Here is a 27,015-nt window from a genome sequence, read left to right on the forward strand (position 1 = left end):
CGACTAAACATATTTGTATGTACCGATGCTTGTAAGTACGGTGACATCGTTTTGCTTTGAACGATAAAATCTGAGAAAATATAGATATTCCCAATTAAATTGCATGAAATTATCTTCCGAGGAATGTTTTGTAAAGCTGCCAAGAAATTTTAAGAAATAAGAAATTCTATGAAGAACTTTCTATACACTTACATTTTCAAATAAATAAATTCTTCTACTGAATTTCGACCAACTGAAAATTCAGTTTTTGTATGTAACGATCGAACGAACAATTAATTTCTTTCAGATATAGTTATGAATGATATAGTTTTTAAATACGTATGCGAATTTACTGAAAGTTTCATGAATATTTGAAAGACGAGCTGTCTTGGAATGTATACGAAGCATAGTATCGTTAAGCGAAGAGCGTTGTGTACGAAACTGAATATTTGTGGGGAAGAGAGTTCTTAAAGACGAAAGATGGGATCGGTGCGAGACTTGAGAAAATCTAGAGACAGAGTTTTGAGAAGAAGCATTAACAAGCAGATCGAGTTTAAACAAACCGAGTAGTTCGCGTTTGTGCTTGTTCAGTTAACAGTTTCTCTTGGAGGAAAGCAGTTAAAACGTTTCAGATTATAACGCAAGAAAAATGTTTTATGCAAAATGGGAGTTAAGTTTGAAACTAATCCGTGATCGTATGTGTTTTACAGAAACCTTTTATGCTTCACGTCTATGGATACAACAACTATCGTAACTCATCCAATTTTCACTTCACGCGATAAAAATCTCACTATCAATCGTCTACTTTATTATAAAATAATTCGACTTATTCTACTTCTCTTTGAATTTAATAACAACTAACAACCAAATTTCTCAGTTATGATTCAAGCTCGTATATTATACACCATGAATCATCGTGACGCATTCAACACTAAACACCATTCACCAGACGTCTCTTTATTCTTTTCAGAGCGACGAAACAAATCACGGAACGAACCATGGCACACTCGCGCCGAATCTTTCAGACGATTCAAACTGTTGGATGGTTAAGTGGATTTCCATTCTCATCTCGACTCGCGATTTCAACGAGGGGGAGGTTCGTGTGAAGTGACACGGCCCTCGGAACAGTGAAAGTAGGGAAGACAGAGCGGGCCGCGATTAATTGACGAAAATTCACGTTAGAACAATCCGAAGGGCGCGCGGAGAAGGCGGGACTACCGAATGGTCTTTGCAGACAGCCGGGGGCTGTAATTCTCATCAGGAATGGTCCATTCTCCACCAAGATATTCCAAGATCTCAGGATGGATCGTAAAGACCGCCGACACTTTCCCACGCCACCACTTACGTGCAATGAAGTTAGCGGTCGTTTCACATTTTTACCGCGCTACGTGACAACGTGGAAGTTGAATGGTCGAGTCTGACGAAAGAGGAAGAGAAATAGAATGAAAAGAGAGGAAAAGGAAGAAGAAAGAAGGATGAAGGAGCGGCACGATCGACGAGCGCCAATTATCGTGATAATTTTCGTCTCGCCAGCAAAATAGGGAAACAGAGAAAAGGCGAAACAAGGTTCTCTACCACGCTATTCACCGACGCCTAATGACGCGCACGACACATGCCATTATCCAGAGAACGTGCCCACGCTGTCCATTAACGCGTGGAAAATAAAAAGACCATGACTGCGTGCGTACACGTGACACGCCGCTGGAAAAGAGCGAAGATTCCAACGTGACGAGACGCGTGACAACGCGCGACACCAAATAAAATTATGCCCAACAGAGAGAAGAGATAGATACCTTCGCGTCTCGTCCGTTTCCGAGTGTCTGGCCGGATGCTTTGATGTTAGTGGAGCTCTCTTAACTCTTTGTAGAGTGACGCGATTGTCGCGGGTTCGCTCGCGACCGTGTTTATTACTGTTTTGTCTACCATTCAGATCACGGCGAGAAAATTGTTCTCCGCTGGAAAACTGATAAAGTGGATGACTAACGGGAGCGGGCTTTTACTTTATGCCGATTAGGTAGTCTCGTTTGTGTTGGGAGTTTCATTCGTGAGAATGCTGCTGCTGTTAAAAATGCAGAGAATGGAAATTTGAGTGGAACGTTTACGGTGGATGATTTAGCCAAGGCGACAATCAAAGATATGATTAAGATGATATTAAATTAATAGTACTAAATGAGAAATTATTCTTTTACGATTTATCATGATTTTAGTACAGTCGTACGTATTCGCTTAATGACATTTATACCTTTGCTTTCTGACAAAGCTAGAACCGATGTATTTCGTTTGTAAAAGGATTAAAAGGGGAATAAGAGGATCGATTAATGTAATTCGTCATTTCAACGAGATAGCGCGGTTTACAAAGGCGAAGAGGCTCGAGCGGCAAATTGCGCATTACACGTCTGACAGAAAAGCTAAGATGATATCACATGTTCCAAGGGAAAAATTGAAGAAGATAGGTGCGAAACTGCGTGCTATTGTGATACGTGCTCTCGGAAGCCAGCTTTTCCGTTGGAACGTTTCTTCGAAATAAATCATAGGAGAAAAGAGCACGAACGATCGTTTTTCTTCGTAAAATACAGGCAAGGTTCACCTAAGCCGACAGTCTTAAATAGTCCGCATAGCCTGCTCATTCGTAAATCGACGATCATTCTAGCAAACATTGCACGATATCAAGCGGTGTGTTTCAGCACTTCGTCTAGCAATTCAAAATAATAATACTATAATAACGTGATAGCATACATAGAGAATTTTATCGTGTTAAATTTCATAGTAGCGAAATTCTGTTGAGTTTTGCTTCCTGCGCTTCTGTTTTTACACCATTCTCTTCTTCTCCCGTGCGTTTCCTCTGTTTGGTATTTTATTTTGCATTTCTCTTCTCTTTCCTTATGTAATTGCTTGCTAGCTGTTGCCATAATAAAACTGTTATTATTATCATTATTGCGTAGGTGTTTTCGGGTTTATTCGTTAGTTTCAGGAACCAAGCACAGGCTTGCTCCGAGTCACTTGGATCTTCTATTATTATACTGGATATTTTTGTTGCCCAATTTGGGAATTATCGTATTAAAAAGCATGTATCTACGTGTACGTATATAAAGAGATTCGTGCAGGTTTAATTATTCTACACAGTTGCACGTTTCGCTCTCAAAATTTCATTTACGCATACGCAATTAAAAGCCAAATGGCTCTAAAACACGTCATGCGTGATAATGTAAATACATCTTTCCGTTACTTTTCTTAATCAAACGTCCAGAATTAATCACATTTAATCGTTTCACCATTAGAACCCAAACCGCAAGGAACTAACGATTTCTGCAAATTACCTGTTAACCGACCAAATATATCCAACCGATAAAACCGTTCCCGCGCGTTACACACTGTTGGAAATCCAACGAGAGCAAGCCAAGTGGAATTAAAAAGTTCCCGTTTAATGGGATCCCCGTTTTATCGGATTTCTTGGATTTCCATCAAGGAACGAACCTAAACTCGAACATAATTAGCAATTTCCTACACTCGTTTCGATTACCACACAGTTACGGAGTCAATATAAACAAAGAAACGAAATTGAGTCACGGTCTGTCGATAAAAAGTGTGGTTCGGTATATTTAGCTGGAAATAACCAGGGATCTGGCAAGTAATAGTAATTACCTTCGGTGAATTTGTCGTGTCATCGCGAGGACCACCGCCTCTGCTCGTCCCGTGGATATGACGTACACGATGAACAAGCAAAATGATGGCGTGACTTTGTTCGAGGAAACAGTGTCGCCGAATTCGTGACAGGGCATCCACGTTTTGCATAAATAGGACGTTCACGAAATTTCGCTTTCGTCCAAAAATAGAGGATGCTTTCGTTAATATGGAAATTCACGCCGCGTAGGAGATACTATGGAAAATAGTTTCTTCCATGATTTTCCTTGACGACGTTATACCGAATATATTTCTCAACAATCTGGCTTTGATATCAATGGTAATAATATTCTCATACGTACAAGCACTTTTAATCTATTATACCTCAATTTCCAATCTCCAATCTAATCTAATCAATCTAATTATATCTGTATTCAATATTTCTATATAAGCATTCTAAAATGTCTAACGTTCATTCGACATATTTATATCTTAATTCTTCACCTATACATTTTCCATCCCTTTGTTTAAAAAGAGACTAAGCTTCAAACCCGTATTTACACATTTCTTCTTTCACTCTTAAAAACACAACACCTCTAAAGTCATCATACATAAACAAACCATTAAACTCAACCCTCTGTTATTTTTCGAACTATTCTAAAACCTTCGGTATAAAACGCGACGTGAAATATTCACGTCCTCCATGAATTTCAACCCCTGTATGTTCGTAAGAAAGCACCATTTAAATTTTAGACACAATTCTACGATTGTCAGCTAAAAGAGATTTACTCGTTGTCGCGGACGCGATTCAAAGTGCTCTATATTTTTGGAAAAGAGCAGAAACCCATGAGTTTGGCAGTCGCAAACGGCGACACAACATCTGCTCCGTAAAATCGGCATAAAGGAGGAACACGCGAGGCAGTAAATATCGGAATCCTCGTGAAACTTCGGAGTCATATACGCCCTCGCATAATGTCAGCCTGCCACGGGTCGTTACGGCTCGACCAGCCTTGTCTACCAAATAAATCATTCGAAATATCTTCCGACACGTGATGGTGCAAGATTCGATTCGATGCGCCCCACGGTATAAGTAGTTCCGTGCACGCATTTTCTACGCCACGCAGTCATTTTCTTTGCGTATCTGCACGCGCTCGTATAGTCAGGGGAATAATATAGGGAACTTTTATTGTTGGGTATCGTTGATTGACGATTCTTTGGTTGTTATTGATCGTTTGATAGATCGAATAATGGCTATATTCGAAGATATAGTAACGGAGCCCTGTTCAACTGCATGTATAATTTGCCTGAGCAAAAGTAAAATTTTTCACAAAGAGAGATTTGTAAGTTGTCTGCAACTATCGATCAACCAATTTTGAAGTGAGATTTTTGTAGTTGTAGCCAATCAGATTAAAGAGAAACAGATGAAAATGTAAAAGGACTATTACTATGAATATGTTCCTAGTACAAGTGCAGTCAGGATTGATAAAATTTGATGGTAGGATTTGAAAAATCAATTGCAAAGTAATTTTGATATTTTCGTTCAATAAGACACAACACCTATCAAAGCAATATTGACTACAAATGAATTTCACTTCATATGTTTTTATCCTTCTCCATGCGTTGTTGGTGTATAAAAAAGAGTACAGAGAGAAAGATTAACAGATCTGGTATGACATCCCTTTTTTTTCATCTCGGTCTTAAATCGAAGAGGCGGAGTGATCGATCGACGCAGTGACATCCAAGGTCGCGCATAACGTCCCATGTTTTTCAATAGGCAGTGAGTCAAACGCGAATAACCTGTGATCGTACGAAAGGCAAAAGCATCCCCACCAGAGCCGAGGCAATCTGCGAGAGCAGAAACCACAGGTTCCATAGAAACAGCAACGTAGGCCAGAAATAGGACACAATGGAGCGAGAAACATCAAACGTATACTTTTACGTCGATTCTTTTTGCTTCTGAACATTTCATTCCGTCGAAAAGGGGAGCTCAGATATATAGAATACAATAGAGCTTTGTTCAAAGGCAGAATTTCATTTGGGAGTCTCTATTATCTACTCGAATTAAAATTTATCATAATTAGCACAAAATACTCTAAATTAGTCTACTATATTATTATTTACGAGCATCGTTTACCATATCCGAGCATAATAGAAGTTATTAACTATCTTGACTCTTTCAAGTTTCTATCATTTTGCTCATTTAAGTATTTGACTATGTAAATTTCTTTCTTTTTTCTTCTTTTTTCTAATATTTTTAAAATCTAAGATTCTTGACTAATATTAAAAAATCACTATGATATCTCTATCAAGGATGTATTTGTCAATTTTCGTTAGATATGTCCGAAGGATCGTTGAACGTCAGATCAACTTTTACGCTGAATCTTTAACGGAAGAACGATGGATACAGTAGATAACGAGTCGTACGAAACATCACGACGTGAGTTGGTCGTTTGTAGGCAAAAATATCAGGGAGGCCAGAATTTCTATGGACAAAGAGCAGTCGAAAAAAGAGACGAAAAAAAAAATGGGAATGAACGCTATACCTGGTTGCGTCGTTTCGCCATGAAAATGCGTTCGTTCGAGTTTCAGTCGGAGTTATGCAAAGCGAACGCGCGACTTTCTATCAGAGGAAATTGTACATCAACCGGGAAAAATTGAAAAACGTTAGGAATCAGCGTCCCCTTTGACATTCTTTGCTGGCCATTCGAACCGATGGTCCCGAGAATAACCGTGTTTTCTCTCGCGCGTTCTTCACCGAAGTTGCGTCAAAGAAGGCGTCGTTTTGTATTTTTAAAGACAATAAAATTACATTGCTGTCCACGTTTGTCACGAAACACATTCCGTCTTACTCTTGGGTGAAAGCTATCCCTCGAATAAACGTTCCAAAAGTCGTTTTAACCGGTCTGTATAATTAAGTTTTATTTACGAGAGGAAACGCGGTAAGAAGATTACGAGACCGCGATATATTTCCTTGCGCCACATAAACTGAGTCACGAGACGAATCATGCAGGTCTTCGTCGGAAATAAAAAAAAAAAAGTGAATGAAAGAAGATCCAAGTTCCTTAGGTGCCGTTTCCATAAAGTGGGAGAAAGGTAATTCGTTTCGCACTGGATATGAATATACACTGAATTACTTGGAAAATAAAGATTTCGTAAGAGATACATCTACTTTAAAAAAATGGTGTAGTCATGGAATACGTGGTGGTAGAAATTATTGCAGATTTGGTGAAATAAAGATAGTGAAAAATATATGCCCTTATAACCAGAATTTTGTATCCTGAGATTGTTCGTGAGAAACAGAATTACAGTAGATTATAGTCTTTCATTTTGATCTGAGAACTAAGGTAGCGATAATTGCTATGGGTAAAACCCATGGTGCTATATGATATTCCTCATGGTAATGATATAACTACGTATAATCCTCTCAAATTTTTAATTCTCGTTTAAATGCATAAAGGTGATAAACACTGAAAATACACGGTATTATGTGACAAACGATGTATCAAAATTATGCACAAATATCCTTTTTCATATTAAAAACCTTCATTCATGGCACACACGACATCTACCACTTTAAATTTTCAAATAAGAACAGTGATATTCGTCATGATGTACTTGTATATTTCATATTCAATCCGTTTATCTTTTTCTCTGTACTTTAACCAAATAGTATGTAGGACGCGTAACCAAGTCCAATTGCTGGATTCACCTCGCGGAAACCGATGAACGAACGTTTCCGACGCGTTCGAGACGCTATACAGGAACTTCGACACGGGACGTGGTATTGTCACCGCACAGACAAGTCTTTCACGAGATCTTTCAAACGAAAGAACGACGACTAGTTGGAAGGACTCAACGAGCTCCGACGTGACTAAAAATTTCCTCTACGTTCTTTGCCATTCTCCATTCAGCCGAAAACCATCCAATGAATTCCTGCAGATTTAATCACCGTTGTATCTCTTCATTCTTTTTTCTTTTTTTTTCGATCTTTGTACAAGACTTTGTACTTTGTGCAACTATTCGAAAGAATCGGAGAGAAAAATTCCCTCTTTTTTTCACATTTTCTTCGTTGCTGTTTGCATAACTCACGTAGAAAACAGAGTCGGTTCGTTTTTTTCGCTGTGAACGCAGAACGTAAAGCGCGCGCTGCGAGGAATCGTAACTTCAAAAAACGAACCGTCTCCCATGGGGGTGTAACTGGGATCGGTTGCGTCGCAAAGAAACGCAAGAAATAAACTCGATAAACAATGGGTCCGTTTCGCGGTAGAAAGCTGCTCAGTTGTTTATCCATGTGGATGCGAGATGCATAGAAGAACGAAAGATACGACCGCGAGGAAAGAAAGTAGTCTGGCTGCTATAAACAATCGTTGAAACGTTTCCCCATGCGTTCCCGAGATACGACGCATAAATTCACTCGCGTCGACGAAGAAATATAACGAGCCGTCACCTCCATGTCCCCTTGCGGTTCCTTCTCTTGTCACCAAGTCGATTCTCAACAGTGATTTTAACATGACGATCTAAAGATTTTCATCGGAGTGAACGTTGATTATCGCGTTTCAACGAAACACTCACTCTGGAAAGTGAACGAACCATGACGGCGGTTGTATGCAAAAGCTTACAACCTCGTAGGCCAACTTCTCGAACGGACAGGGTTATTAGTTTATGTGAACACCATTAGGTCGTCTGTGGAACTTTGAGCGTGGAGTAAAGTTGGAGGGTCAAGTTTCGAATAATATCTGGGAAACGAAGTAACGATTGGTATAATTTCTATAATCGATTACAGGAAGTGATTCGGTGTACCTTTGATTTATTCGTGTCTTGTCTATTTCAGGAGTTTCCTCTTTCTCAGTAATTTGATACAAGAAATGATTATAGATATTTTAGGTTATAAATAAAGTTTGGTTACGGAGGTTACTAGAATCTAAAGAGTTCACGCGTGTGTTATCGAAACAAACGTTATGTATTCGGGATATTGTGTATTAATCCATAATTGGCATTTTCGAATTAATTGATCTATCGTCATAGAACTGTCTTCCGTTTTGCTGTCATCGGTTTTCAATTTTATAATACAAACAACTCGCATATGAAATAAAAAGAATAATAACAACAATGAAAAGAAAGGTTGGTAAACGTGTGGTCGAACACGACTCTGATTTACGCGGAATAATAGAATATTACCGAAATTCGTGCAATTTTCGGCTCGTTTGTCGTCATAATCCGAAATATTAATAAAAACTTCAATGAGCAATCAAACGTCAATAAGCGTGATGAACAATACGCAGCAGTTGCAGTGGCGTGGTAGTTGAAACGTTATAACCGAGGCAGACATGCGGTGACTCGTGCAAAAGCTTCCAAAAATTGCCAACGTTATATTATTCACCAGCTTCTATCCAAAACCGATCGGCGAAATCGAAAACAGTTGGATAAATTGATTTCGAGTAGTCGGGAACGCGATATTGTATTTCTCGTGTGGCCGAAGCTGACATCGAAATTATTAATAATTACTTTACAAACGACCGGAGATTATAATTTTTATTTTTCGATTCGTCCGACCGGATGTTAATTATGTTTCGAATATTGCTCGATGCTCGTAGTAAACAACCACTGAGCAGGAACAAGTGTTAAAGAACGTAATATTGCAGCATGTATAATAACGACAAACGCTAAACATCTCCATACATGTATTCTGGAAATTATATTTGCGTGCGCGAAACGGAATATCGCTCGTTGATTCGGACGTCTGAAAATTGATCGACCGGAAAACGAAATTGATGGAGAGTCAACGCGAATTTTTCGTTAGTGTTTCCAATTCCTATGCCATAATATGGAATAATTGATGGTTTGCAAATTGCATGGATGAAAGTAACACAGGAGTGTATTTTTTCTGTCTCGATCACGTTTTCATTTTGATATTCATTGAATGTTTAGCGAGTCAACAGTCGCTTTTTACCATCCTTTTCCTTTTATTCTCCTTTATCCTTTTTTCGCTACAGACTTAAAATAAAAAAATGTTCTCCATTAATACTGGATTCAAAGGTACATCGCGACTTTTCTATCATAGGTGGGAGTTATTTAATTTCCCACTTGTGAAATACTCTTTCCATCGTCGATTCTATAACACCGACATCGCAAATATGGTAAAATTACATTCGTTCGACTCGCTCTCTCAACTTGAAAGGATCTCCCTTGTTGAACGGTAGAACAATCCGTGATACTCGCATTAATGTTATGAAACGTGATACACATAGGGAAATTTTCATATCTTCCTTGCCTTTTTTAATAATCCTTTTCATTTACGTTTTTGCGGATATAAATACCCCATTAAGTATTGCATAACGTTCTTTTGAAATCGGTGTACATATATACCCATTTCAATCACAGTAGTCTAAATTACAGTCTTCTAAAAAATACGAGAGAAAAAAGGCTCTATTCATATTTTTCCGCTGAAAATTCTAGTAGAATTCAGAAAGAACGTCGTCGTAAATTCGTGGCGTTTTTCAAAGAAATTACAAACCAGGCATTTTCACTGCTACGCTAGTTCTCGATGGTTAATTCAATTCGCTCATTCTATATTCTTATCTGTATAACAGCGATACAGAAGGCAGACAATTTTTCGATCTATCGTGGCGTGACATAAATTTCAGGAAAGCGTCGCTAAAAGTGACGTACGACGAGAAGACGAGTCCCGAGTGCTTCCAGCGGACAATGCTTCTCTCGGCTCCGCCCGCGCGATTCGCTCTCCAATAAAATTGAGTGCTGATTATCTTCGACAATCTTGCATCGTGGATATAGAGCTCGTGCACGGTTTAACCGTGACATTTTTCGAATTCACGTCAAATTGTGATCACTGGCCCGAATCGACGAAATAAGGCCATCTTTGGTATATCGCGTCAATTCACGGAAATATTTCCTTCTGGACGCTTCCTTCGTTCTACGCGAGAATCATCCAAAGAAGATTGCGGCTTGGCAATCTGGCAAAATAGCTTCCTCCATTCCCAACAATTTGCACTACGTACCACTCATTATTCCTTCTCCACCGAGGCATTACGATGAAATTTTAACCCAGTTGACTTTTTTAGAACAATGAATGTTGCATGCTATCAAACGCTCCAATAAGATCTACTGGTACAAGTGACAATTAAAACGGAAACGTAAACGTATCGTGCTTCTGAGTTTAAGTTGTTGCTAGTTCCTTGGAAACTCTTAATAACTGCCTTGCACGAGTTTTACTTCTCTACATTCGTGCTACAATTTGATTCAATATGCATTCCTTTTATCTCGATATTTAACTCTCTGCATATCGAATACCTCTGGTGATTAAATAAAAAAAAAAAAAGGAAGAAAAAACAGAAAAGTTCTTGGAAACATTATTTACATTACGTCGCAAACACTTTCCTACAGAATGAAAAACAAAGTCAAGATGTGGGTACTTCGATTTGGAGAGGACACTCGGTGATTTCCATCAATAAAATATATCAGCTTTCGGATTTTCAAGCTGTTAACCTCGTTTAACGAATTTCAATAGCCCCACTCGCGCATCAAAGTGTATCCAATGGTTCTCACTTTCGACATCTCTGGCCAGCGCTTTCCAATAACAAAACCACCACTTCACGTCAACCCCTCACACCATTGCCGAGATCAGGCCTTCGAAAGATCCGGCGTATCTTTTTCTATAGTCAACCAGGTTCGCTTATTCAAGCGACCCAGACGCTTACAAGTCGTGACATGACACCGCTGCGCTTGTTGAGACGCATGTCGGTGAGGCAGAATGTGCGTGTAATCGCACGGAACACGTAGAAGCGCATATGCGGGAATATAGGAACCAGCTGCACGATTCTGGGGAACAATGGAACGTAACGTATCGTATAAGCCGTCTAGCCGTCTTCCAGCCAAACGAACGAAATCCTGGGGAGAAAAAGGAAGAAGAAGGTTGCCAAAGCGTTTCCGCGCTAACGCCGGCGTATCTAAGAGGCTACGATCTTACAAAACGTTTCATGAACAAATAAGACTTTTTGAGTCTATACTCGTTCTATGTTATCGGAACAGGGATGAAAGCGAGTTATACGAGTATAAAGTTCGAACCTGGATCAAAGAACCGAGAGGATAGAAGGTTAGAGGTGTCCTTCGTGAAATTCAATGCATGCATGAATGCAGTTTGTCGAGAAATACCAAATCTGTTCAAAGGTGGCCTGTCGGTTATGAATACTTTAACAGAAGCTTGTAATATAGAGTATCTCTTCATTAAGGCATGGAGCACTTCTCTATCTCCTGCAGAGTGCTTTCAGTTTTGGCGGATACACTCGAAAAGTCTGCATAGGTGGAGTTTATGGTTGCTCTCGCTCGTGTGGAGTTTACGAAATACGATCGGGTAAATTGTGTTTGGAATGAGAGTATGAGAGGTATAGATCGATCGCGAGTCAAAAGAAGGAAGCACTAAAAGCACTAGAACTGAAGCACTATTGACAGAATGTAACAGAGCTTGGTAATATTTGAAAAAGTAGACAAATTTATCTCACCTTTTATTTTATATTAACTGCTTCTAATCAGCAACAGGAAAGACAATTATAAAGTATTTCCGTATATCAATATTATCGTAGCAGTGTAATGAATTTTCATAAATTTGTCAAAATTGAGTACAATCGACTTTCGAAATTAATTTCTCCAATATTCCATCGAATTAAACGAATTAAACGATTTGATTGACAATATTTTAAAAATAAATTTGTCCCGCTTTTGCCAGAAAGAAAAGTAAAAGATAACGTAGTGTAAAATAATTTAAAGGATCATTATTACATTACCATTTTCACCAATATTTCAGAATCTATTTCAATCAATTACCAACTTGCAAAATTAATTTCTCTATCACTCAACCTTCCACTATATGAAACCAGGTGATTTGATTGACAATGAACCTCCTACACTGTCACGTTCACCCGTCACCGCCATCGTACGATATTTAACTCCCCAAATACCGCAGGAGTTCACGCACATAGCTGACGACGCATGGTTCAACTAAACGTTCAAAGGGACCCCATACCATGGTGCGATCCGCTTCTCATAGGCGTCTGATGTTTTGTATTATAGGTATACGTATCCGTTTGGTGTAGCGTGTAGAACACGCGGGATGGCGGGCAAAGTTCTGTAGAACGTGTAGTAACGTCGAAAATGGAGCCCGCCCTGGAGAAGGTCGGTACCTTGATCAGGTAAGTACGGAGCGAGACCGAAACCGGGCTATTCAATCGGTACGATTGGGGAATTCTCGAGAGACTGCGAAAACTAAATTGAAATCGGGTTGTATAAGCGTGGTCGAACCGGCAAGGCTCAAGGTGAGATGTAGTCGGAACCTCGAAACTGATATTACCCGCCTTTGCCCGATGATCGATACACCACGGGAATGAAATTAAACGCGTCCTGGCTGATACGATTCAATGCTGCGGCATGGCATCGCGGCAGGAGAGACCATTCCGGTGATTGTCACTCTGCATAACACGCACGAGGCGAATGTACGTTCGTATAAATGTGTGTTCAGCGCGTTCGATTAAATTTGATTCACTAGGTAGATCTGATATGACTCTTGTGCCGATTAATGTGAATTACTAAAACACCTGCTTGACAATGGTAATGACATAATTAGAAAAATATTATATAAATGACGTAATTATAAAGATTTGTAGGAGAGACAGTTTAGAAATTTGCTCTTCTAACACTAACAGTAGGAAATTTTTCTGAGCAAAATTGAAGACTAATCTTATTTGTTATTTGCATCTAAAATATATTTATATATATATATATATTTATTTATATATATATATATATTTAGTATCTATATATAAATATATATATATATATTTATATATAGATTGCATCGGTGCAAAATGCGACGTTGCTTGCGGAATTTTATAGAACAGTTGGAACGCAATTTCCGCGTGATTATTGATCAAAGAGTTAAAGATAAATAAGGTTTTTATAACATGGATCCATTTCTCCGTCATATTATATGCGTTTACGCACTGCTGTACGATTAGATAGATTAGCTAATTTTATAATTGTTAAACTTCATCGCTTTTTGCTGACGGGTAGTGAGACTAATAAGGGTAAGAGTATGCTGTTTTAGTTCAACAATAGAAACAAAATTGATTTTTGTTTAGTTTGTACGTGTACTAATGCCAAGAAACAAATTGGTAATTCTAAGTATGTATTCGTATCTCTGTGATAGTTACGCTTCGTAAGCAGACTTTTGGTTGGATTGGAAGTTTGGAACTATCTTTGTTTATTTAGGGCAGGGAAAGGGAGTTACGTAAACATTTGTTGAAATTTGATAACGCGGTGAGAAACTGTGTGTTATGATCTTTCCCACGTACTCTTGAAGTTATTAAATGCTGAGTTATTATGTCGATTGTACTGAAGTATTTTGTATTCTATACCGTTGTTCAATTGCCATTTATATTGTGTAAACGAGAAATTCATAATATGTAAGCATCATTTTATTTAAATTTTCGAAATTTTTTAGAGGTATAAATATAGACACATAATTTCCTTCGTTTCTTATGAAAATAAATGGAATCCACGAGAGGAGGGGAATTAATCAATAGGATTATTAAAATTCAGATTTGCCAGTAAGCTACTTAAACTGTCAACGATGTCTTTCTTTCTGAACTCTATAATTCATATAAATATCCCTATATTTGTAAGCTTCATATATTTAGATAACATTTCTAGCATCGCACAAATAATACCGCAATAATACTACGTATAATAAATTCGACAATTAAATATAAAAATCAATCAACAGAATTAGATATACTGATAAATGCTTACGTCTGGTACCAAGAACGCGAAGGCAAGTCAAAAGAACCGTCTTCCGAACGATATTTCGCTATCTACTTCGCCAGATGGAGACGAACTATCTTACCCTGAAACAGAAAAAAGTCAGGAAAATGAATTAGGATTCCAAGATAAAAAAAATCGAAACGAGGAAAAAATTATTAACGAATGAGTGCGGTCATTACCGAAAGCCGTTGCCCGTTTCCAACGTGGTAACTTGGATACGGCTTAAAGTGTGCGCGAAATTCACTGACGTAACACGACGTTCGGGACATTGACAGGTTGCTCACGGAATACATAAACGGTCGTAAATTTTTACGCACTTACTTGACGAATCCACTTAACCTTACTCTTGAGAATTCCGTTTAAACGCGTCACGAGACGCGCGTTCTTATGAACGTGTCATTCGCCATTCTTTGTTTACCCTCGAAATCTTCGCTCGAACACTCGGATACGGGTATCGAAGTATTATCTTTGCTTCTCCCTTCTCCCTTCCTCTTTCTCTCTAACGTACGGTGACTCACGAAAGTATTTCAAGTTTCGTATAGCATACACACATACATAACACATTCTTTAAAATTTCCTATGGTAAATTGAATACTTTCGCGAGTTCGTTATTTCGTTGAATACTGCACGTACGCACACTATACACCGTATGCTTAACGGAGCAGATACTATTTTGCGCAGCTACATGCAACGTTGGCGCACAACCTGTAGGAACCTTGCACCAAAGAAGTGTAGTTTCAAACCTTTTTCGAAAGTACCACGAAATTACCAACAAAACCCGCTAATACCATGTATACACGGAGAACGATGAAGTAACAGGCGGGCAGGTTAACACGCATGCGGCTCACTAGTATCGGGCAACGAACATTGGACCGGACCTTGCTCTCCGCGACCACGTAAATGGGAGAAAATGACCTGCCACCTGTGTGTCGTGACCATCTCCAGCGATCCCCAGCCGTGGAATTGGCAATTATTTATCCGGGACCACTTCCGTGTTGCCACGGTACCGACGCGAAGACGGGGTAGCCAAACTAATTGGCAATTTCGGGCTTGCGTGCGAAACTAAGGTTGCACGGCTTAAATTTGTTGACTCCTGACGCGTTCGATCGACCAACAAACACCGTATCGCGACTTTGTCACGGTTATCTTATCGACTTTCGAATCCCTGCCGCGTCGACAAGTCGAGGTAAAATCGTTCTTTATCGGGTAGGTTTAAGCGCGCGCAGGATATCGCCATTCTTCGACGTTTTTTACTCGGCGACCCCTTCGGTACCGCACGTCGACTACGAAAGGATAGTAGATCTTTGGCCCCGGAGGGCGAGAAACGCTTTATAAGCGTTCAAAGGGCACCGTTTAAGCCTGATTCGAGCTGAACTGCAGGACGTTTGGGTGATACTGGGTTATATTTCAGTTGTATTGAAAAACGATAGGGATATGGTGGAGCAAATAGATTAACTTTTTTTCTCTTCATTTTTCTCTTTCTCAGGGACTTTGTAATAAATTTTGAATGGGGTACTTCAAAGCGATTGAATATTGGCTGTCGATACAAATATGATCGCGTACTTATACATTTATGGAGAAAGGGAGAATAGATAGTGAATGAGAATTCTATAGTAACGTTTGATACGAAGAGCAACTAATTATACGTGTCCGTATTATGTTAAAATGTTCGCAACATCTTCAATCATTCGAATTTAAGGTACGTCGTTAGTTTCGTTCACGAGTTTCTAGAAACATTTGCCTGAATATACTTTTAATCATATTGATTATTATGTCATGTCAACATGTATATATAATCGTTCAAAGAATATAAAATGCCTCAAATGTATCATTTATATCATTCTTTATTACTTTGGGAATGACCAACCAGGGCAAAAATATTCCGAGTACCTTTTCCAAAAAATAGTTTACAACCTCGCATTTTCGTGATATAATACGTGACATTTATCCAGGAACAATTCCTATCTAGTACATTTGAAAGTACACCGTCGTAACTGTACAAATACAAAATTGGAATCTTCCTATTTTCCACGAAACAATCCATTTCTCCATTCAATAAGCCCTCAGTCTCTCACGCCGATCACGAAACCGATTTTTCCAAGGCACGAAGGTTCACGTCAAAGGTCAAGGGTTTACGCCTTTCTCCGAGATAGCCTAGTTTTCGAGACCCAGCCGCCATAAAGCCACCGAGAAACGATCTCAATGGAGCAAAGGCGAGCAGACAAAGCACTCTTGAACGCTAACCAGCACACGCGTATACGTACTTGCACTACCGGCCAACAATTTTAAATCATGGCGTATTGCAGGAATCTCGAGAATTTAAGAATACTTAGGATTCATTCAGGATCAATCTAGGATTTCCTTATTTAGAAAATTGCCGTGGATGAGCATATTTTCACACCGAGTCGTTTACGTCCACTCTTAATTCTCTATTTCTCTAAGCTTTCGAAAAATCGGGAAAACTTTTAGGATACTCGTTAAAGAATTTGCTACGTCATTGGATTAGTTTTTAAGTCAAAAATGTTTAAGAGACCAGGAAAAAATTCGGGAATGCGGTAGATTTTACGAACATTTTGTGAAACAACGAAAAGTTAACGCGACATTTTATTTCTGTCAAAATCTCGCGCACGCTTCGTTCCACTAACATAAGTCATCCTCGACTAACGTGTGTCTCCATTTGTGCTCGCGTTGGGTTCGTATCGTTCTCGTAGATCATGGTTTCTCGAGTCCACCACAGTGATCATTTGGCCAGTTGCACATATTTTCCGTTTCTTCAATTTCCTCGCTCACATATCCGGGCTCGCGTATACGAAAGCATCCAGCTGGTCGATTCGAACGTGCTTCGCGTGTCTTCCGAGCCGTAAAAGGGACAAGGGGAACAGAGGTGGGATACAAGAAGCGAGAAAATGGCTCCCACCTCGGTCAAGACCGAAATCACGACTCCCATCTAGTTTCTAACTCCGCCACGCTCGTGGAACGTGTATACACATTCCCATAGCTTCTCATCGCTGACCCTAGTGGTTCTTTCAATCTATATCTTAAGTCTTAAGCGAGATGATCGTACCTAGGTAAAGCTTACACAACACTTTCTCGCATTTCCCGTCTTTATGTCCGGTTACAGTCGCGTTTTTCGCGGTGATTTAGGTATAGTCCGGGAGCAGGTCTGTTACGAAGTAAATTTGAAATGCGACTGAAGGAAATCTGATGAAGTGCGATTATTTTTTTTTCTGCAGAGAACGTATTATCGAGTCTTTTCTTTCTTCGTTTGATAATTTTTATTAGAAATATGCCGATGTGTGGCAACGACCAATTAGTCATTTCGCTATTCGATCATAGCTCGATGAAGAAGTACCTTGTAAAGAATAAAATCAGTCTCTCAGAGGCCATAACTTTAAGTCAGTTATTTCTACAATTTTATGATGAAAATTAGATTTTATACCAGCGTCGGATCTCGTATATCGTACAAATCATTTCTACTTTTCTCATTTAATATACTTCTACGTTCTTTTGCTTTTCCGTTTCTAATCATAATAAATAGTAAACGCAAAACTGGATTATATAAAAGAAATATATGATGCACGTATCATTCATATAATTCTCCTCCTACCGTAACCTTATTCTCCCGAATCAGCTGTACCGTGAGTTCTAACATGAAAGCCGCAACACGATCGAGAATTATCCTCGTCTGTTCGCGACTCGAGCCGCAACAAGGCCAGGACGGATCAAGATCAAGCGGATCTGTAATTCAGCCGCGTCTACGAACATCGAAACTCAGCAAAATGTATTACCGGCGACACGCGAGCCAATTCCCTCGGAAGAGGAGCATGAAGTTCGTAAAATACATATGTATGTAGGAAGTTCCATGGGCAAGGGTCGGCGAACTATCGATCTTTTGACATTCGAACGGCTCGAAACGATAGGAAGGCCGAGTGGTAAGGAAGGAGAGATCGTAAAAATTTTTTTATCGCAGCTCGTCTTGCCTCGATGCTCGTGTATCAGTGGGTATCCTCGAATTCGATCGTTCTAGCAACGAGATACGGCGCTAGAGAGATCGAAGATATAGGTAGGGAACCGTAGGAACTTGGACGCTGACATTTCTGAATTTCGACGTTGTCGAATCGAGTAAATCGCCTGGTGAACCGAATCTCATGATTCCGGTAAATCGATATAATACAAATAACTGCAGTGCAAATCACAGACAGCCGAAAGTTTGTCGGTAAATCCCTCGGGTTACCACGCGAACTTCAGTACTCTAGTTCGCCAGTTCGAAATGCGAACGCAAATGATGGCCACGCTGGTTCCGTTAGTTTAAGAGATAAACGGCAAGTAATATGTAATAGGAATGTTATATTGGCAGATCGAAATTAGATGTTACAAAGTATCTATATAGGCTATAACAACTAAAGATCAAGTTTTCATATAATAATCTAGAATTTTTATTTTATAGAAAAATGGAAAACATATTAGATGTACTATTTGCGATTACTGCAAAGAACAATATCCGAATGAAAAAATTCCAACGTCTCGATTCTTATTTCAAATGAAGCACATGGTGAAACTGGTAAAATACGATGGAATTTGTTAAGAGTGGATTTCTGCTTGCATAACTGATGTTACACAGATGACAGTAATCTACAGGTTACGCGTTAACTCGAGCTTCTGTAATTAATCAGTATAAGGTGTACACACAGCTACGTCTCCGGCGACGGCATTAGAGTGTTACGTAGTGTAATTGCCGTCGGTGCAGCTTGTTGCAGGAGTTGCTTTAGACCGATTCCTTTGAGCTATTTTCCACCGGCTGTATTTTCCAAGATTTGCTAAAGGATGTATTAACTTCCTTAATTAGGAAGGAAACATGTATGTAAATTTTATTGGACATTGTTCAAACAAATTTCTTATGTAGCGTATAAACAATCTTTTTATCGCATTACATCCTTTGATAGATACAAAACGATCAAGAAAGAAGAACAATATTTAAATCGAAACACGATTCGCCGAAGCACGAGATAAAATATATCAATAACTACGGTATCGTTATAATAAGAAAACTAAATATATTGATTTTGTTAAATAAATATAAAAGGTTTTTATCTTCTGAGAAATACCTTGTAACTCGTACTTAATACAAGTAAACGATCCAATGGAACATTCACTGCAAAATTCCCTGATGTCGAAGTTTCTTGAACGATGTCTCTCGAATATACCACTATGAATAAAAGCTAGCTGTATAGAAATAATTGACTACTTCCTTTTGCAATAATATACACAAATATCCGAAAACAAGTCGTAGATACGTTCAAAATCACTTTAAGAAAACTCGAGTGGTTGATAGTTTACCCGGAGGTTTCTCGGGTTTTTCGAGAGCGGCACGTGACCGCACCGGAAATTTGGCAGCTGGCCGCGAGAATCGAAGTTCCCAAACAACGTACGAAATACGAACCAGTTATCGATCGGCTAATAGATGCTTCGCATACCGGTCGCGCGAAACTTTCCCAGCTTGCAGCGCACAATCGCATACACCGTTCTCGAACTTCGTCTCTAAGGCGTGGAAATTATAATTTTCAATTTCGCGAGTTATTCGTGAGTTACGTGACGCCCGCGTACATGCACGCACACTTTTCAACAGCGGAACTGAAAAAGGCGACGAGTAGAGGTGGAAGAGATCTCGAACAAGGAACGTAACTGCAAGGGTAATTTTATCCAGGCACACGCGGAGATCGGTGTATCTAATCTTGCGCTCGATAGAGGCTCGAAGTGCACGAACGCGAGAGACCGCTATGTAATTTCAGCCAGCGGGAGTTGCATCGCCCTCAACTGAAATTCCATACGCACCACCAATTACGAATAAGTCAAGAGCTTTTCATATTATACTCTATCAAGTTCACAAGGATGCACAGCAGCTGGGCATGTTAGCAATTGGGCGATCACGAGCCTTTTCGCCTCGTTCGATTCGGCTAATAAATTAGGGCTCTTCCGTTTTTCTGTTTCTCACGTTCCTCTCAGGACGATACAGTTTTTCTTCCTTTTCTTGTAATACCGTGAATCACTATCGGTAATTGCACTTTTCCAGTGTGTTTTGTGTCTAATTTATAACCCGACGAGAGGAGTTATCGGTGAATTTCTTCGAACGTCGATCATGTTACTAACTTGTAGTAACTACCCGTAGATTCTAATGATCTACCTTGAAACGAGAGATTCCAGAATCATTAGATGGTTCGAGGAACGAATTGAGGAAGAAATCAAGATCTAACGGACTTGCTGAACGAGTAGATATGCTCGTTGAAGTTTGAACATAATATTGCTATATTTATTTTAATGAGGAGAATTTATAGCTAATTACGACTGGCCTGTGTAAAGGAATTTCTGGGTCATAATATGTGTTTCTTTGCACGGTTTGAGAAAGAGATACGACAGTCTTCGTTTTCTTTATTTTTTTTCAATTAAACGTAATTTTCAGTATATCTAAATATACTTATCGACCTAAGTATAGTCTGTTCTGAAATATCATAATTACCTTATATTTAATTTCTACAGAGCTTGCACTAGTTTACACTCGAAGTTACGGGGCGCAAATGCCTAATGTTAGCTGAAGATATTAGGTTTACATCGATACGGGTCTGTTACAATACTATTGTGCTCTGTTGTAACTAGACCACTATAGTCTTGTTCCATTTCAAAATATAAATATCTTTTGAAGAGGGAATTGAATAATAACAAAATATTGAAACTATAATTAGGGATGACTAGAATTTCAAATATTCTCTCAGAATTTACTTGCACGCGTCCTCGGGTACCTACGTGATTATGGAAACGATAGCGGAATCGTTCCTAGCCATCAATGAGTTTACTGCCGGCCATAGCAAACGGAACCAGGTTTGCAAATCCGATAATACCGAATTGCCATCAACGACGCCGCTTGTTTATGGATTATTGTCACTTGACGACGTTTTGACAGCTGTCACGGTATAATTTCCTATCCCTAGTAATAAACGTTTCTAAGAAAATAATTTACAGTTGTGTTCCCGTTTCTTTCATAGTCAAAACAATAGGATTTTTCTTCTAAATTAAGTTGAGTTACAAGTAAGTACATTTTTGTGAGAAACATTTTTTAAATTTTCTATCGACAAGCTAAAACCTGTTCGTGCGACTTTATATTATATTTAAATAAAAAAATATATTTTATATTTAAATAAAAAATAATTAAATATTTAAAGAAAGATAGATGATCTATCCTCCGCTTGTTCTCAAAAGACTTTTCGTGGAACATTACAGAGAAAAAAATTTCTGAAATTCAGATGCACTCGGCGGTAGTGGTGTCACATCTTCGCAATCTCCAATGGCATAAGTCTGGACGTCTCGTGTGTGAAAGTAAATTCGAACGTACGATTCATCGAGGAATAGAGACTGCAGGTAACGCCAGTTCCAAGCAGGATTATGCAAAACCGATTTAGTAAGCGCTATAATAGCGAGGAAACTTACGAAGCGGGAGGATAATGCGAAGAACGAAGCTGGAAGTGCATTGTCTTGTTCCGGACGAAAGGTTCTCACCAGTTTAGTTTTCGCGCCATCGTTCTTTCAGAAATCTAGGACTGATAGGACGTGTCTTACGACGGACTAGAATGTAGAGGTTGCTTCAAAGGAGCTGACAGATAATGCGATATTCTAGTTTCTTTTAAAATTTATACTCGCAAGCTCCAATGAGAAATTTTCCATGAAATTACATTGTTCGAACGCAGGAGGAAAATATTCTTCGAGTAACTAGATCACCTATAGTTATATAATCCTACAACTGACTGAGGAGCGCAACACGAGAATAAAAATACCTGTAATACATAATTCCTGTAGTAATATATACATTAATTAGCGATGAAACAATGTTGGATACCGAGTCACGTTGAAACCGATGCAGAATGTAAGAGTATAATACAGAATACAAGAATATACGAGTACATAGTAAGTTTAGCCTGCTAGACAATTTTTCGCATGTTATAAACGCTGACTATGCTAAATATTATCAAGACACAAAGTGTGCACAACACAGCATAAACACAGGTGTAACATTGACACATCGGTTTAGCTCTATTATATAATTTTGGTACATTTATAATATAAAACCCTTCGTATCGAACTATGAATATTATATGGTATAATTTGTTTCCTATTCCACTAGGAATTTATTTGTTGACAAACGGTGACTGGTGGAGCTGTGATGCATTCAGCCGACGAAATTCGATTTTCACGTTACACGTTACAACAGCAAATATTATTTCCGGATTACGCTATCAAACTACACGCAGTCAGACTTAGCATAGTGTGCAACGTTATTGGCACGAATAGATGTGAAGCAACAATGCTACCTCTTTTTCCAGTTCGATTCATCCGTAACTCTTTGTTCGTTTAACGTCGCGGCTCGATCCAAATGCGGATCTCGTTTCATTGTTAACCACACTTCAAAGGAACCGCCGCGTTACGCACTCGTTGCTCGCCTATTTCTCAGTGTAACCGTAAGCGACCATTCTATTACGTTCGCCACTTTTCACCGAGTAAAGTCAAGCTACTTCTTTCCTCGAGTTACGTTATTTCGATCACTTCCGTAGCTATAATCGCTTTGATCGTCGTTTGCGTATGAGGGAATTTTATAATTCATAATTTAAGTAATTCCGGTTATTATTAAAAGAGGAAATATTGCAGTAACTTTTACTGGAGCTTCAAAGTTCTTGAAGTCTTTAAGTCGAGGAGATAAAAGATTTTAGCTTTCATAAAGACGATGATATTTTATTACGTCATCGAAATGTGATTTCTTGGAGACTAATACGCATCGGAATTATAACTATCATATCGTAACTTTCGTCCAGTGAAAATATCGATATGGAATATTCAATGCTTAAGATAATAGGTAATTATCTCGAAGATATTTTATACTTTGTAGAAAACGGGGCACCAAACTTTTTAATGAAAGTTGCGATTGTCGTGATCTATTTATAATGTATTCATTACCACTTCATTATACATTTAAATGATGCAGTATTGTGAAAAAAAAGAAGAGAAGATTAACAAAGTAATACGATCTTTGTTAATTTATGGACTCTGAAATTTCACTTCATATTGAAGTTGCAGCGCATTCGTGGAAAATCTAAACTAAATCTACATCTTTAAAAGAAGTGGTACTCGATTGTAAAACACTAATTTCCCGTTAAAAAGTACAACTGTACATAAAAACTGTAACTATTAATTTAAACTTGAATAAACAGCTATTCACATAAGCAGCGGCTAAAGTGAAGGCTGATCGTTCTAAATCTCTATATCACTTAGAATGAAAATATTTGTCTAGATTAGTTGGAACAACCATGGAGAAGAGCGGGTATCGTAACAGAAAAAATATTTCCCGGAGTACGAGAAAATATGTCACGACGCTTATATATATATATGTATATATATATTATTTAATCTGGACAAACAAAATATATATGCTGATAGACAGCGCGAGAGCGTTGTTTAATTTACGATAGACATCAACGAGTCACCCTTCGGCTCGTGGATGACATAACGTTTATTGATTGACGGCTGTAAGAAATTTTCTCGAACGAAAAACTATCTTACCCTCTATACAGATATACGAGCAGCATATCGGTGCACACGTTTCAAAACCCGCGGTGCAGCTTTTATCTGGTAGGGTACATATTGCTTGGTCTCTGTGTGGAAAGATAAATATACACAGGCCGGCTACGTGCGACGAATTGATTCCGCGAACTTATCGGATTTAGTTCGCGTTCGACTTATACCTCGCGGATGATACTTGCCAACCGCGAACGACAAATATTAATATTCGCGCGGAATTCCAGACAAAGTGTTCGGGTCACGAATGTTCGGGACACAAATCGTTTTAGATGGAATTGAGTTTTAGAGAATGAAACTCGCAATTCATCGCTCTCATAACTTGAGGTGCATTGTAATCGTCGGTGATTCTATTTCGAGAGTTGAACTTGACGTTCCTTCCATTTTTTAGAATAAGAAACACAGATACTTTTTGTATTACAGTTCAGGTATCAGTTATGAAAATATAGCTAACTTATGCTATATTTTCTAATTTTCTAAATCCTATTGACACAGATTATTCCATTATATTATTTTGTCTCCAGTTACCGAGAGCAGAAGCGAATGTACAAAAGAGTTCACATTGCTCGATCTTGACGTTATCTCGTTATCAATGTTTGACAAGCGTTCTACTCTCTTACACTTTAACCCGCTTTCAACCCTTTCCATACTAACTTCCTCTATAGAATCGGTTTTCTACGAAAAATTACAAAATAATATAGACTCTGTCTATCATCTTTACTTTCCTCGTGTCAACCATATCGAGCAGGAAATACCACCTGAACGCGTTAAGAAATAAGCAAACAACGCTCGAAAAAATTCTGTTACGCAGGAAACGCAATAAAAGTTAGTAATTGAAGTTAAAAAGGACTGTAGAGTTTTCTATTAAATGAATTATCGCTGATAATAAAGGCAAATGACTCAATTACTCTTTGGAGTGCATATTTATTTTCTCGTCTAAGGTTTATGGCAGGTCCTGTGTACACAGGCAACGAAACACCCGATAGGTTACTTTAGTTGGTGGTCAAGCGCTTACAGGCTCACGAGGTATTGGAATTCTTAGGGTGAAATAAGCTTCTAATCACCACGGGTTACTGGTCGTCGTTTGACCCACGAATCCACCGCTCAACCGCTGGATTAGTGTTACAACCTCTTGTAATCCGCTTGTCTTCATCCACCCATCAGATTCATTTCCGTAAAGCGCATTAATTCGGTAAATAATGCAAGAATGTTGTATTTTTTGTTGTACATTAAGGAATATTTGACAGAATTTCTGATAGGGAGATTACTCTTGCAACTTTCGATTGCCAAAAATGATATTAATTAACTATATGCATCTCTCTTTGATACTTTAAACTTTTCATGCTTTGTCTGACAAATCAGGATATTTCAATCACTGATTGAGAAAATCTTCTAACATCTGAAAAAGCTGATTAAATACATTATCGAATGCATTTGATCGCGATACAGTTTGTAGGAGCATTTATCAGGATGCAGTCGAATATGCTGGAACATTAATCGCCGACATCCCAAAGGGCAGAGCAGCAACATTCAACTAAACTTTGATAAGGCTGTAGGGCAGAGACATGTACAGCGGAAGATTAATTTTATAGAGAGAATATTCACTATTGAAGTATATCTTTGGCAGTTGACTTTATCCATAACGTTCTTTAAATCAAAGATTTTATCGCTCGTAGCAGAGCGGTTTCTTCAGCAACCCTCTTTTATCTTCTATATATCAATCTCGATACAACAGGAGAGTTTAACGACCGATTATTCGTTTCAAAGCGCGTAAACGGCATACTACGAACGTAGGTTTGAATATGTGAGATCAGGATGAACACAGCGAATCTCGAGTTAACTTCTTAACACGGGACATAAATAATATCCTCAGCTCTGATGAAGGTAGTCGACGCTACGTTAACAGCCACCGCAGATATAGCCTATCGGTTTCGCTGTACGTCTTGTTGCAAGATTTAGCGACTGCTTAATATAACCTTCGTACAAGTTACATCCAGATCACGAGTAAACTAGTTTCAAGAAAGTTTCTCCGGCTAGAGATGGAATCGAGACTATAGTTGTGCAGGACACGTAGCGAGTTCGGCGCTCGTACACCAAGTATTAATGCATCGACCATCAGGACAGAGGACACGAGGGCTCGTTCGATGTATAATTAGATTATGAGAAAGTTTGCCGTATAGAAAATTTGACATCTATCCTGTGTCGTGATGAGAAAAGTATCTCGGTAATAATATCGCGAAAAATAATTTATACGAAGAAGCCGCGGTTACACTATACATAAATCTACTTTTTCGACGGATTTTCATGCATGCAGTGTTAAATAATTTGTCGTTTGAAATTTTTATTTTATCTGGTCTGATCATTAATGCAAATATCGACGAAATAAATATTAACGAATGTGGATTGAAAATGAATCCAATGGTTTGTCTAAAAAGTGGTATTGATAGTGATATTGTTATATTCTTAAAAGAAACGAATGAATTTTTTGCACTTTATTAAAAACCAAAATTTTTATAGAGAGTTAATATATACGATCCTCGATATCCTCAATTCAGTATTCCTCAATATCAGTACTACTTTCCATATAAACTATATTCCTTCAATAACATTCTACAGTACCATTAAAAACTTAGTTCTCTATCGTAAAAATATGGTATCGTAGAATACATAATCGTAAAAGACAGAAGTACTAGCTAGCTATAGAAATAAGTACAACCTCCATAATCATCGAGCAGTGGACCACTGCCAGACTACTCCTGCAATATGAGACTTTGAACTCCACAATTCCGGAATCGTAAGACCCTATATGGATCACCTGAGACGAGGTATCATGAATACTATAACCACAGCCCTTGAACCACAGACTACGGATCAGGAATTCTCGTGTTTGGTTTTTAGACCCAAACGTAATTCCATGGTTTCAGGTTCACTATCCGGATTCAATATTTATAGCATTCGAGGCTCCGTGTT

At 38.6% G+C, this 27,015-nt stretch overlaps 1 protein-coding gene across 1 annotated transcript in view; it reads right to left on the reverse strand.

Annotated features, from left to right (window-relative positions):
* The window catches only part of kek5 (leucine-rich repeat, immunoglobulin-like domain-containing kekkon 5 protein), a 413,026-nt gene that overhangs the window by 358,301 nt on the left and 27,710 nt on the right, over positions 1-27,015 (reverse strand). Inside the window, exon 2 of the mRNA XM_076624520.1 lies at positions 14,419-14,513. The gene's annotated coding sequence lies outside the window, so the exon portion shown is untranslated. The remainder of the gene's footprint in view (positions 1-14,418; positions 14,514-27,015) is intronic.

This window comes from Bombus vancouverensis, chromosome 2 (genome assembly GCF_051014615.1).
Source record: "Bombus vancouverensis nearcticus chromosome 2, iyBomVanc1_principal, whole genome shotgun sequence".
NCBI classification, from domain to species: domain Eukaryota; kingdom Metazoa; phylum Arthropoda; class Insecta; order Hymenoptera; family Apidae; genus Bombus; species Bombus vancouverensis.